This window comes from Neofelis nebulosa, chromosome 15, assembly GCF_028018385.1.
Source record: "Neofelis nebulosa isolate mNeoNeb1 chromosome 15, mNeoNeb1.pri, whole genome shotgun sequence".
In the NCBI taxonomy this organism is placed as follows: domain Eukaryota; kingdom Metazoa; phylum Chordata; class Mammalia; order Carnivora; family Felidae; genus Neofelis; species Neofelis nebulosa.
In genome coordinates, this window is record NC_080796.1 from 26,681,556 (window position 1) to 26,694,510 (window position 12,955).

Sequence of the window (12,955 nt, forward strand, 5' to 3'; positions counted from 1 at the left end):
CTTGAAAGGCCGGGAGGAAAGCACCTGAGTAGTGTTGGCACAATTCAAAGCAGCCTGTCTCGGGCAAGACATTTTGCTTCTGAAACATCTGAAACCATCTTGGCCCTCAAGTGTGGCACAGTTGATCTAAACGTTTTAGAAACCATTGTAGTGCGAGACAGGGAGTGGTGGTCTTTAAGGAGGATGTCTTCATTTTGGACATTTTGGACATTTTGGACATTTTGGAAATAAGGTGGGCGGAAAGCGGAGGTCTTGCCCAAATGGTTTTCCAGACAAAAACTTTTAAAAAGGTCCCGGAAAAATACATGATGAGACTGACAATAACATAGAAGAAGGCCATCCTAAATTCTAATTAAAACTATAACAGATAGTCCTCTACTTTGTTTGAGACCCGGTTTAGGTCCCACCTCCTCCAGGCAGGCTCTTGTAGCGACGCTAGCATCGAAGCTCTCTCCTGTCTTTGACCTCATCTAAAGTTTTTATAATGTGTAGAATATTCCACAGTGTTCAAAACAATCCATTCTTATATTTGCTTAAACTTCGGGGACTACATCTTCTGTGAAAATGATAATGCTAGTAAGCACTGCCTTTAGATCCAGGCAAGAGATCCCTTTCAAGGGATAAGCTCATACCCTCCCTTCTAGAACATTTTCCAGTACCCAGGACTTCTTCCTGGCGTCCCAGGTGTATCTTCCCTGGGTGGACCATGTTGCCAGTCCATGGAATGGCCAGGGGCAGCCACTCGCAGAGTCTGCTGGGATGCAGAACTGGGTGTCCACACACCTGTACGAGAGAGGTTTCATGGCCCCAGAGCCTTTCTTCTCCCCTGGGAAGAAAAGAGGGCTGGGCTGCAGACCGGGCACCAGGGACCGCCTCCCGGTGCCACCACATTCTAGTATGGAGTTTCAAAGAGGCCAAGAATTCTACATTTGAACTGGACTTTCCAGCCTCTGTTGCTCTGAGAGAGGCAATGAGATCATTGGGCAGCAGTTGCCTGGGGCTTGGCTTGGAGTGGGAGGGGCGGGAGAGGTCTCCTAGCAGGAGGAATGCGGGCTGCCAGTAGATCTTCCTCCAGGTCCCACACATGTTGGAGGCAGCTTGGGTATGTCCCGGCTGGCTCAGTCCCTGAATGCTGTGTTTAACCCTCATCTTGTTATGGCTAAAACCCATCTGGAGCCAAGAAACGAGTCTCCAAAGAAATGAAATGCCTAGCTTAAAAGGAAAACCATGGGGAAGTTCTGAATAAGTAACTTATGAAAAACAAAGTGGAAATTACAGGTCTCTGTGATGAATTCAAAGATTGTTCCAAGGTGGAGAGTAATGTTAAATGAGGGCGTTTAAGGCAAAGAAGGGGGGGGGGGGGTGGCAGGTAGGAGAGAAAGGCAACTGACACTGAACTGAGAACGTACCAAGACTCCGTCTCAAACAAATGTGCGTTATGTGTAGTAAGTGTTCTGTATGCTGCTATAGTGATTTAAAATGCACACAACTTCATCCTTTTAGGCACCACCCATTAAAATGTGGGCAGGTACACACAGTTAGCCTGGACTGTCACTCTCTTCTACACACTTAAAAGATTTACTAAGAAAACTCAGAGAACAAACAAGAGTACAAGGGGAATGTTAGGCTTAATTAAGCAATCAGCTCTTTAAAGGACTTCAGCACAATAATTGTTGGTATGTGAATGTGCCATGAATTATAAATGAGTCATCTGTTCTTTGAAGAAGACAGAACAGGATCTCTTCTTGGAAGGACTTGGGGAGCACTCTGAGTTGTTGAAAGGTAGCAAATTGCATTTCGTGCTCATCAGGCAATAATTACAGTGTCCTTTTAAGCCTAAAAACAACAGGGAACATCTGTTAGGTGTTTATTACATGTGGGCCCTTGGTCGAGTGCCTTCCAGACGTTTGGCCCTCACCATAGGCCTATGGAGTACCGGATACTAGTACTGCAGCCATTTCACAGATGAAGAAACTGAGGCCCTTGGCACCTTGCCCAAATTACCCAGCTACAGGCGCAATGTGCTCTGTGCCCTTAAAAGTTCACTGTCTAGTATTTAAGGTTGTACATTTTCTAATTTTATTACGTTCAGGCCAGCTTCATCTCCCAGCTGATCCAAATTCGGCAAGCTTCACTAAAATAGTATCAAGTATTTTTCTAGCCAATGAACTATTGTCATGTATTATAATAGGAATGAGGGGGAAACTCACTGTCTTACGGAACACCCAATCCACACTTGGGAATCGACTGCCCAAAGAGAATGCTTGTTTCCAGATTGTAGTGTAGTATTTATTATGCCTGAACAATGACCGGAACAGTGATGATTTTGTAACAAAACCTCAGGGAAGCTATTAACAAGTTGGCATTTCTAATTTGTGTGGAAATGCTCATTTTATTTATCAGAAAATTATAGCAATGGTGTTCACTTAATTAAGAATTGATACTGTGGAGAGGAATTTTGTGTGTGTGTGTGAAATTCATAATATTGCAGACGAACATGAACGGGAACGCAAAAGAAAATTGGTTAAATATCTAAATGTCAGCTTATTTTCCTTTGAACTTCTCATTTTACGTGGTTTGAGAGCTGCTTAACAAAGGAATTGTATAAATGCATTGTATCACTTTACAAGATGTTTTTTAGGACAAATTCATGTAAGTAGGAACTGCACTAGGTTTGTAAATAGCCCCAAAGAAAAAGACTTCCAACTTTTGACAACTAAGGAAACTACCCGTGTATTACAAGGCAGGTTAAGATCTAATAGCTTTTTCAACTGCCAATAAAGCGTGGGCACGGCTTTACCTGTGTGATAGGTATTATAAAACCAAAAGAATGAGAGTGGTTTGAATGAGAAGGGATCTGAGAAAGGCAGAGAATTTGAGGAAATCTGGAAACTTGAAGGAGACAAAGAAAATGGGAAGCGGGGCAGAGGAGAACGCCTGCCTTTGGTGGCTGACTCCCACACTGTCACCAGGAAACGATGCTCATGTGCTGGGAGCTCTGGTTATCTGCTGGCTCCAAGTGCCCACAGGCGGGTGTGCCACTGCATGGCCCAGACGCCCCAACCCACCTCACTTCAAGGTCTGGATTCATTTGTTCACAGTAAGCATTTGTTTTACAGGAATTTTGTACCAGGTGCTGGGCTGGGTCAGGGGACACACCCATGAACAAGGATTGCAGGTCCTTGGCCTCTTGGAGCTGACATTCTGGTCAGAGGGACCAGTCTGCAAACAAGGAGGTACATAATTGTGAGAGTGGCAGATGGTGATCTGTGCTATGAAGAAAATAAAGCAAGGTAAGGGGAATGGGTGTGATGAAGAGGCGGGGGAGCTATTTAAATAGGTGATTAGGAAGGCGTCTCTGAAGTCAAGACCTCTTAGTAGGGAAGGAGCCAGCCATGGGAAGCTCCATGGGGAGAGCACTCCAGGTAGATCAAGCGCTAAGGCCCCAGGGCAGGAAGGGGCTGGATGAATTTGAGGACAAGCAAGAAGGTGCCAATATAGCTGAACTGTAGAAGGGGAGTGAGTAGAAGTCACAGAGGCCAGGTCATGTGGCCTTCCAAGCCATGGCCGGATTTATTGGATTACCTTCCCAGAGGAGCGGGAAGTCATCGGAAGGTCTTAAGCAGGGAAGCGGGAAGACCAATTTACATTTTTCCAATATGACCCTGTCTAGACGGGGTTATAGGAAGAGGAGAGTAAGGAGATGAATGAAGCGGTGACTAGTCACGGCCTCCACCTTCTTGGCCAAGAGATGAGTCCGACAGTGGGCTCTGTGACCTGCTGGGGGGCTGAAGCCCATCTGTGGACTGCTTTTCTCTGTGAGAGTTGGAGAAGGGCACACTCGCCCCCCTCTCTGTGAAGGTGAGCTACATGCTGCCACCGGGGGAGCCAGAGAAGGGGGTGGGCAGCATCAGGGCCACACCCCAACTCCCCGAGGCCTGGGAGGTGGGGTGGGGGAGGGGGCTGCCAGGTCCCAGCAGCTCTCCCTCCCCTTCTGGGCTTGGAGGAGGAAGCTCTAACAGCCACAGAGAGGATGGGTTAGACTCCGGCCTTGGATCTGAACGTGGGTGGGACCGAAGAGGAGGCAAGCAGAGATGGCATGAGCTTTGGTGCAAGGCTCTCAGGCAGGGAGGACTCCGTGACCCTGGCAGGAGGACAATTGCATGTTTTCTGTCCCAACATCCAAGTTACTCATTTTCCCAGGCGATGCTGTGGGACCTGTGAGCAGTACAGCAGCTAACCATTCTTTGTAAAAAAAAAAAAAAAAAAAAAAAAAAAAAAAAATCAGAGTGATGTTTAAACAAAGGAATTAACGAGAAAACAAGGACAGTGCCTTAGGGTGTATAACATATGGAGCAAAGCAAAATTAATTTGCAAGGATTTCCTTTAAAATGTAGGGAATGGGGTCACCTGGGTAGCTCATCTGTTAAACCTCAAACTCTTGATTTTGGCTCGGGTCATGATCTCACGGTTTGGTTGTGTTCTTGGGTCTGGCCCCCACTTGGGGCTCTGTGCTGACAGCATGGAGCCTGCTTGGAATTCTCTATCCCTCTCTCTCTGCCCCTCCCCCACTCACACATGCTTTTGCTCGCTCTCAAAATAAACATTAAAAAATAAAATCAAACCTAGGGAAAGATCCTGAACACGTCCTTCTAGTGGAAATTAAAAAAGATGAACAAATTTCACAAATATTGTCTGTATTGTGTGTGTGGTGCCCTCGTTAGTTTACCGTAGTGGGTGCGGCATGTTGGGAGGTTTTCACAGCTGCTCTCCTCCCTCTAGCCCTCGCTCTGGTTTTCCCACAAGGGTTCAAGTTCTTCTACCACGAACTGTCTTGTCTGCCACAGAAGTCGCAGCCTCAGCCCCTGCAGGGGGGCTGCGGGGGGGGGGGGTGGGGGGGTGGAGGGGGTAGGTTCAGTCTGGAATGACTGAGGTCAGGGTGGCCCCTGGGCACACAGGGTGAGGACCCTGAAGCAGTCGCGGAGGTGAGACGTGGAAGGAGGTGGGGCACGCTTCACGTGAAGGCAGGGAGGCTCCTCGTCCCTTCCCAGGGGCTGCTGCCCTTCCATGTGGTCTTCGCCTCCGCCAGCCTGGTCTCGTCACAGAACCCCGGAGTCCTCGCGGGCCTAGGATCACCCTTCCGCCAAGCGCGAGAGACGCCCTCCACAAGAGGCCTCTAGAAAGTGCTGCGCCCCCGCGTGTGCGCATGCGCGTTAGCGTTGGTGCGCTCGCACTTCCCGCTCTTACTCAAGCTCCCTCACGTGAGACGCCCGGTCCAGGTGTCGCGCCGGGCCTCAGTTTGGTGTCAGCTACCAGCCTTTGCTCAGCCAGTCGCTGAGGCTTGTCCTCCTCACACAGTCCAGTCTGTCATGGTCACTGCCAAGAGTTCTTTCCCAGGCCGGGCAGCGTCTGGGTCCCTCAGGTAAGACCTCAGGTGGGCCATTCTCACCGGCTCACCTGGCACGTCTAGACACACCCACCCCCCAGCCGGTCTTCCAGCCGAGCACCTAAAGCCGGGGTGAGATGGGCAGCCAAGGACAGGTTGGCTTAGCCTGCAGCAGAATCTCCTGGAGAGCTTGTTAAAAACTACTTGTTCCTGGCCCCACCCCGCGGGGCCTCATTCACTAGGGCGGGGCCTGAGAATCTGCATTTCAAACTCCGGCACTAGCCCCGCCCCCGTGATTCTGACACGGCGACTGTCTGTCCCTAGACTGGATTAGGGCGAAGCAAAGCTGGAGGTCACGAGACTGGTGTGAGCTGCTCTGTGCGTGACGGATGGCAGAGGCCTGTAGGCACCAGGCCGCACCAGAGAGAGGAAGGGGAGGAGATGGACCCCAGGAACAGGAGGGAGCGGGGTTTGAGAAGATGGCCTCCTGCTGGACGGGGGAGGAAAGGAGGTGGGGGGGGGGCAGGCAGCCGCACTGCAGGCCCGGTGCTTTCCCAGGAGAGTGTGGGCTCTCACACCTGCAGCCGAGGCCCCGCTCCCTCTCCTGCTGCGGGCTCTGGCCGGTTCTGCCCCCTGCCAGGAGCTCCCCGCTGGGGGACCAGCCAGGGCCCCTCCCTGGGAACACTCGAGTTACAGCCGGGCCTTGGCCGCAAACGCGGCCTCTCCATGGCCCCTGCCTGATAAAGTTACCACATTCGAAGTGTGACAGATTTTTGGAAGAAGCCAGAGTAGAAACCGTGGCTGACCCCAGGCCCTGAACTCACTCAGTGGTAACAACAGCACCTGATGTTTCCACAACCCTCCTGTTTGGGGGGATTTAAAAATGCCTCAACCCCATATGGGCTTCATGACCCCAGATTTTTTTTCAAATGACATACCCAACAGATGGGCACACAAAAGTGTAAAAGTTACTTTTCTTTTTCATCTGTTCGTTATGAAGTCGGAGGAACATTAGTCCATTCTACAGATAGGGATCATTTCTGGATCTAAATGCCTTCCTAATTTTGGAGATTCTACCTTGACGCCGCTCTTTGCTTACAGAGTTGTCCTTTTAGACGATCCCCGTGGGTGATACCAGGGGCCTTAGAGAACCATTTTGCCCCAGAAGCTCACCTGAGAAATCTACCTTCTGCTGGCTTTGTGTTCATGCAGAGCACCTGGTTTAGGGCTCCGCCCACAATGGTAACCTCGGAAGGGCTGCTGACCCTCACTGTGGGTCTGGGCTCCAAGGGAAGGGGTGCTGAGCCTTCGGCCCAAAGACTTCATGGAGATTATGAGATCCTTCCACAGATGAGGTAGGAAATGGGGATTTGGGTCAAAGTGGTTATCTGAACTCCCTAGAAAAAAGTATCTGGGGCAAAGTTTGTGTGCTAAGGCTTAATTGGCACATGCAGTAGTTATGAAAGCAGCCAGAGTGAGAAGAAAAGGCAGGCAGGCAGGAAAGCACATGTAAGGGGGTGTATTACCAACCTAGCCGCAGCGTCACAGAGAAAGGCAGCCTTTTGCTTGATTACACAGCATGTCTTCCAGATGGGCCAAGTGGATCCTTCACACTTCAGAGTGTGAGAGAAGGAAAGGGAATTTATGTGCTGGCTCTTTCCTGTCCTCTTGTTGATGTTCTCTCCAGGGTGCGTTCGTTCATTCCCCAGTTTGGAGCTGTGTTACCTAGCCTTTCCAGTAGTCCCTGGTGAAGCCAGATCTCATGTCCCACATTTCACTTATTCAGACTTGGCCTCGTGTTAGGCATGATAAAACACTTACAGAAGCCCAGTGTTCACTCAGGAGTATGAGGAACAGCAGCTGAGGCCAGGGGACGTGGGGGCGGGGGGGGGGGGCAGTCCTGGGAGATACATGCCCGTAGCTGGGCTCGGTGACAAACGAGGAGTCAGGGATTTTTGAAAGGATGTTATTCTTTTGTCTTGCCTCTGAAATCGTGGCCCCATTAGACCTCCAAATGCCATTTGCAACTTATTCCTTCCTCTAGACTCACATCTGTCTTTAGTAACATATGGCAATGAGAAGGAAAGTCCTGGAGAAGTAGCGGGGGAAAAAATTCAAATACCCTCACTTCGCAAACCACCGCATCCCATTTCTGCGCCATGCTCTAATACTTTGTGACCTCGTGGAAGTCACTTAACCTCTGAGACGATATGGCAATTTCATGGGAGTCAACGTAATGCATACAACATAGGGTCCTTTTGGGAAATCAATGAAACAATCTTTCAAAACTCTGGTGTGATCTGGTGACGAGCTGTTATTCTTACTTCCCTTCTTCCTGCAGCACCACACCATCCCTCTTGAGACACTTGTGGCTTCTTTCTGGGACTCCTGACCTTGGGCCCGGCTATGTGTCTAGCAGGTCTCCCTCCATTCTGACCGCCAGCTGTTCTGCCCCTTCAAGCTCATCTGTCCCTTGAAACCACCTCTCCTGGACATTCTTTTAGGGAGAGTCTTGACATTCATATCAGGGATCTGTTAGCTATAATGCTTTGCTAGGGCGAGGATTTCGCAATTTCACAATAAAAGGAGCTTTCTTTTGAAACAATGAGTAAGCTTTCCACGAGTACCAACATGTCAGGAACCATAAGAGCTTGCATGAGAAAAGCTGGTGTTCCTGTGTCCTAGAGCCTTTGCATCAGGCTGAAAAGAAGCAAGGTCAGCGTGTGCATTTCATGGCTAAGCCTTTTGTCTCCCTTAACGTCCTTTCCTATGTATCGTCTCCTTTTAGCTCCCAGTAACCCCTACAAAGAAGAAAGGGCATCTCCATCTTCCATGGAGGAAGCAGAAGTTCAGAAAAACTGACTGATTTGCCCAAGGCCCAGAACAGCCAGTCTGAGGCCAGGCAAAACAAGAAACTGTGTCTTCTGGTTCCAAGCATTTTCTATTAAACACTGCTGTTACTTGTTTTGGCTTGTTCTTACTCCCTTTATTCTTGATTTTCACAGCGACTTCCTTCTGCAGGGAAAGTGTCCTGGCTTCTACCAGGTGCTTGTATTCTGGGTAACACAATTTCTTTAATTCACCAAGAAAGTCAGTCATAGAACCATCAGCTGTGAGGGGTCAACCTGAGACCACAAGGCCAGCCTCCTGCCCTTAGCTCGGTGGAGGCCTAAACCACGTTTCCTGGCTGGTTGAGGGACCCTTGGGATGCCATGACCTGCCCCACAGTTGAGAACAGAAGAAAGGTCTCAGTATCTGTCAACTCAACCTCATGTTTTGGGGCTCCCCTTGGGATGGGGGTACCTATGCCCCACTCTCACCCCTGAGACATCATGGCCAGGCTGGGTAACTACAGGTCTTTTATTGTGCTGTTGTTCTGCTGGTTTCTGGTTGAGGGGGCTGTGCAAAGCAGTGGTATTTTGAGAGGAGGTCTGGGGGGTGGAGTGGAGTGAGTAGGGGGTGATGGAAGGGGAGGCAGGAAAGGAGATTGAGAGAGGACGTTGGGAGAAAGCAGAGATGCCAATGGCGATGGAATGTGGCTCCATGTTTTCCGTTTACTCCTTTTGTTTCCTTGTGAAAGGTTCTGTTGGACTTATGTTATTAACTGGTGCTTCAGGAGCTGGGTGTGTGTGTGTGTGTGTGTGTGTGAGAAGTGGGATGGCACTAGCTGGGCATGGGATTAAAGCAGGGGCAGCCTAAATGCTCCTAGTCACATGCAGGTCACAAAATGCTGGCCTACGTCATCAGGGCATCAGTCTCTGAATCTAAAGATAGATGTTTATCAAGAATTCCTCCTTTATATCAATTCCAAATCGTTCCTCTTTTAACTCAAATTTAAGTCCATTTCTTTTGGTTTGGCTCAAGTCAAATCCTTGCCAGCAGACCAAACTCTGACTCACAAAATCCAGAACTGCAGAGTAGCTGAGGAAGGAAGATGTGGCCGGAGTCCAGCTGTGGAAAATGTAGGAGACTGTTACAGAGGCTGGGGCTGTTGCCCAGCTATTACTGCTCTGTAGGAAAACTAGTGAATGATTCCCACTCGGTGAATATAGGGGAAGCCAGAAACACCTGGCTTTTCCCATGGTAGAAGTTGGGATGTTGAGTGACACCAATCTGAAGGAGTCAACAACACTGACCACGATATGGAACAATGGCATTCATCATTATTTCAAATGCATCCAGAATTTGTCAGTCACCATTTTATCTCCTCTGCCCCATTCTGCCTCACATGCCAATCCCTCTTCTGTCTCTATGGGTGATGGCCAGACCTAAGCCCATACCTACTTCCTCAGCATGAAAGCCTTCCTCGCTTGTAAACACAGTCCCTTCTTGTTAAGCTAAGGGTGTTGTGTGTGGAAACACACCAAGTGCTTGCCTTGGTCCTTTCAGCTGTTACAACAAAATGCCACGGACTGGATGGCTTGTAAACAACAGAAGATAATTTCTTATAGTTCTAGAGGCTGAAAGTCTGAGGTCAGGGTGCCAGCGTGCTCGGATGAAGACCTCTTCCAGGTCACAAACTTCTCATTGTATCCTCACATGGTGGAAGGGGCTAGGGAGCTCTGTGGGCTCCTTTTATTATGAGGGACACTAACCCGTGTCGTGAGGGCCCAGCCCTCATGACCTAATCCCTTCCCAGAGACCCCGCCTCCTAAAACCATCGCGGTGGGCCTTAAGATTTAGCATATGAATCTGGGGAGGGGCACAGACCAAAGCAGTGCTATAGTTTGCAAACTTAGTGTCTACCTCCATACAGGGCCCCCACCTCTAAAGGTGACTAGGTTTTTGCTGTATGTTTTTTAAAATGAAGATGCAAATATTTATCCATATACACATATGTGTAGGTTGTACATTTACAGATCAAAGGCAGGGAAAGTAACTAGGTCTTAAATGACAATAACCTATCTGTTTTTGAGGACCATTGTTTTTTTGTGTGTTTTTTTTTTTTTATCAGCTACCATTTAGATTCCAAGGCACATTTTCTCATTTCACTTGACACATGAGAAAATTGTTGCCAGCTAGTTGAGCGGTAAGGTGAACTTGACTGTGATAATGGGACACAGCTCAGCAAAGACAGCAAGGTCAGCTGACCAGTGTTCTGTTCTCCTGTGCATGCTATATCTACTGACCTGGTTCAGGATCACCTCTTTGTTCTCCAAAGGAGTATCAGATTAGCACCAGCATGGTCCAAGAATGTCTCTTGTACAATTAACCGGTAAGATTCAAAGAAGTTAATTAATATTTAAAATTAATCCCAGAAAGCTAACTTTGCATTGAGCTGTCAGCCTAAATTCCTTTTCTCAGATGGGTCTAGAGATTCTTGGGCAGCTAGGGAAAATACCTTGCACAGAACATAATCTGTTGAAATCTCTATTCCTGCTATGCCTACTGTATCAGTCAGATCAGCGAGAGATGCTGGAGTAAAAAACAGACCCCCAATCTTAGGATTTATGCAACTGAAGTTTATAGCTCACTATAGGTTTGGGCACTTATCCAGGGCAACTGTCCTCACATGTTGACTCAACATTCCATCCAGATTTCTTGCTCTTGCTTGTCAATACACACTTCCCTGATTGCCACGACAGGGAAAGAGCAAGGATGAGCAAGTCAGTGCTTCCAGCTGGAAGTGACATGTGTCACATTTCATCTGCATAAACAAGAACTCTAGGCAGACAGGTGTATCTCTTACTGGTTTCTGTAAAACAAACCACCCAAACTTATGTTTTTAACAACACAGCTTATTATTTCTCGTGTTTCTGTAAGTAGGCTGGGCAACTCTTTTGCTGGTTTTACCCGGGTTTGCTCATACAGCTGTTTTTGGCTGGAGGATCAGATGGGCTGAATTGATGTCCTAGATTCACGTGTCTGGCAGTTGGTGCTGGCTGTTGGCTGGGGTGCCTCGGTTCTTCACCACATGGTTTCCCATCCTCCAGGAGGCTTAACTGACTTCCTTACACGATAGTCTCAGGACGGTGTTCCAAGATGACAAAGGCAAGAGTTACAAGGTCTCTTAAACCTGAGCTCCAGAACCCACACAACACTTCTGCCACATTCTGTTGGTCAAGGTCAGTTACAAGGTCGGCCCAGATTCAAAGAATGGGGAAATAGTCTCTTGATGGAAAGAGTTGTAGTTATCGTAGCCATGTGTTTTGATCCATTTCAGCAGGGAACGTGTACAGTCTCTTCTTGTTATTTGTGGTAGTTAGGTACTATAAAGTCATTGAGAACACTGAATTAGAGAATATTGAGCCATTGCTTCTAGGAGGGAATACAGGGTTAGGTTCCTGTGAGCCTCTGGATACAGCATTTTCATCAAGTGATCAATACATGACTTTGTTTTATGTGAGCATCTATTTATTAACACCTTATTTAGTATATATTGTTGAGTCATGGCTAACAGCTCTGTAACTCATGCCTAAATGAAGTGTATTTAATATGTATTTTCTCCATAGGACACATCACAGCCTTCTTGTGCTTAGGAACACTAGAAAACATTTCAACATTACACTTGGGGGCCATTTAAATATGAAATCACCAACAAAAAGTACAAAAATGTGAAGAAAAATGCCATGAACTAGCCCCCCAAAAGGACATGTCTATAGTATAAGAGCTGAAACAAGAAGGCAAAACAACACCTTTGTTTTACCTCAGCAGGGAGTGTGTGTGTGTGGAGGGGGGGGGGGGTGGGTACAAATCAGATTTGTCCCCACTCCGCACATGTCCACAAATGACCATGAAGGCAGGGTGAGCATTGATTTGGAGGTTACAAATAAATTGTAGCAAGTAGGCACATTTTCAAGTGTAGAACCCACAAATAATGAGCATCGACTATGTATAGAAGAGGGAAACCAGATTGCTGAACAGTAGTAAATTCTGTCACACTCATCATGGGAAAACAGGAAAGAGATGAACACTTATGGAGTACTTACTATGTGCTGGCATTATGCATTTATTATAGTATATAATATACTTTAATATCATCTCTTTTTATATGTTGCTGGATTCAGTTTGCTGGTGTTTTGTTGAGAGCTTTTTCTTGTGATGTCTTGGTCTAGTTTTGGTATCAAAATCCTCTTAGATTGAGTTAGGAAGTATTCCCTCTTGTGTTTTTGGAAGAGTTGATAAAGAATTAACACAATCCTTCATAAACTTTTAGTAGAATTCACCAATGAAGCCATCCAGTACAGGGCTTGTGGGGAAAATTTTTATTACTAATTCAGTTTCTTGGCTCAAGTCTAGTCAGATTTTCTTTTCTTTTTTTGAGAGAGACAGCATGCACACACAGCCGGGGCAGAGGGAGAGAGAATCTTAAGCAGGTTCCACGCTAGGTGAGGAGCCTCATGCAGGGCTCTATCTCGCAACTGTGAGATCATGACTTGAGCTGAAATCAAGAGTTGGATGCTTAATAGCCTGAATCATCCAGGTGCCCCAGATTTTCTATTTCATCTTGAGTCAGTATTGGTGGTTGTGTCTTTCTAGGAATTTGTCCGTTTCATCTGGGTGATCGAATTTGTGGATATAACCATTGTTCATAATATTCTGTTATAATCCTTTTTATTCCTGTGAGGT

General features: G+C 47.5%; 1 long non-coding RNA gene across 2 annotated transcripts in view; it reads left to right on the forward strand.

Annotated features, from left to right (window-relative positions):
• Positions 1–546: 546 nt before the first annotated feature.
• Positions 547–12,955, forward strand: part of LOC131495499 (uncharacterized) — a 58,364-nt gene continuing 45,955 nt past the window's right edge. Inside the window, exon 1 of one of the 2 annotated variants that reach the window (XR_009253987.1) lies at positions 547–3,236. This is a non-coding gene — a long non-coding RNA (uncharacterized LOC131495499). Of the gene's footprint in view, positions 3,237–5,116; positions 5,423–12,955 lie in introns of those variants that run through there. The other variant, XR_009253988.1, reaches the window with a different exon arrangement.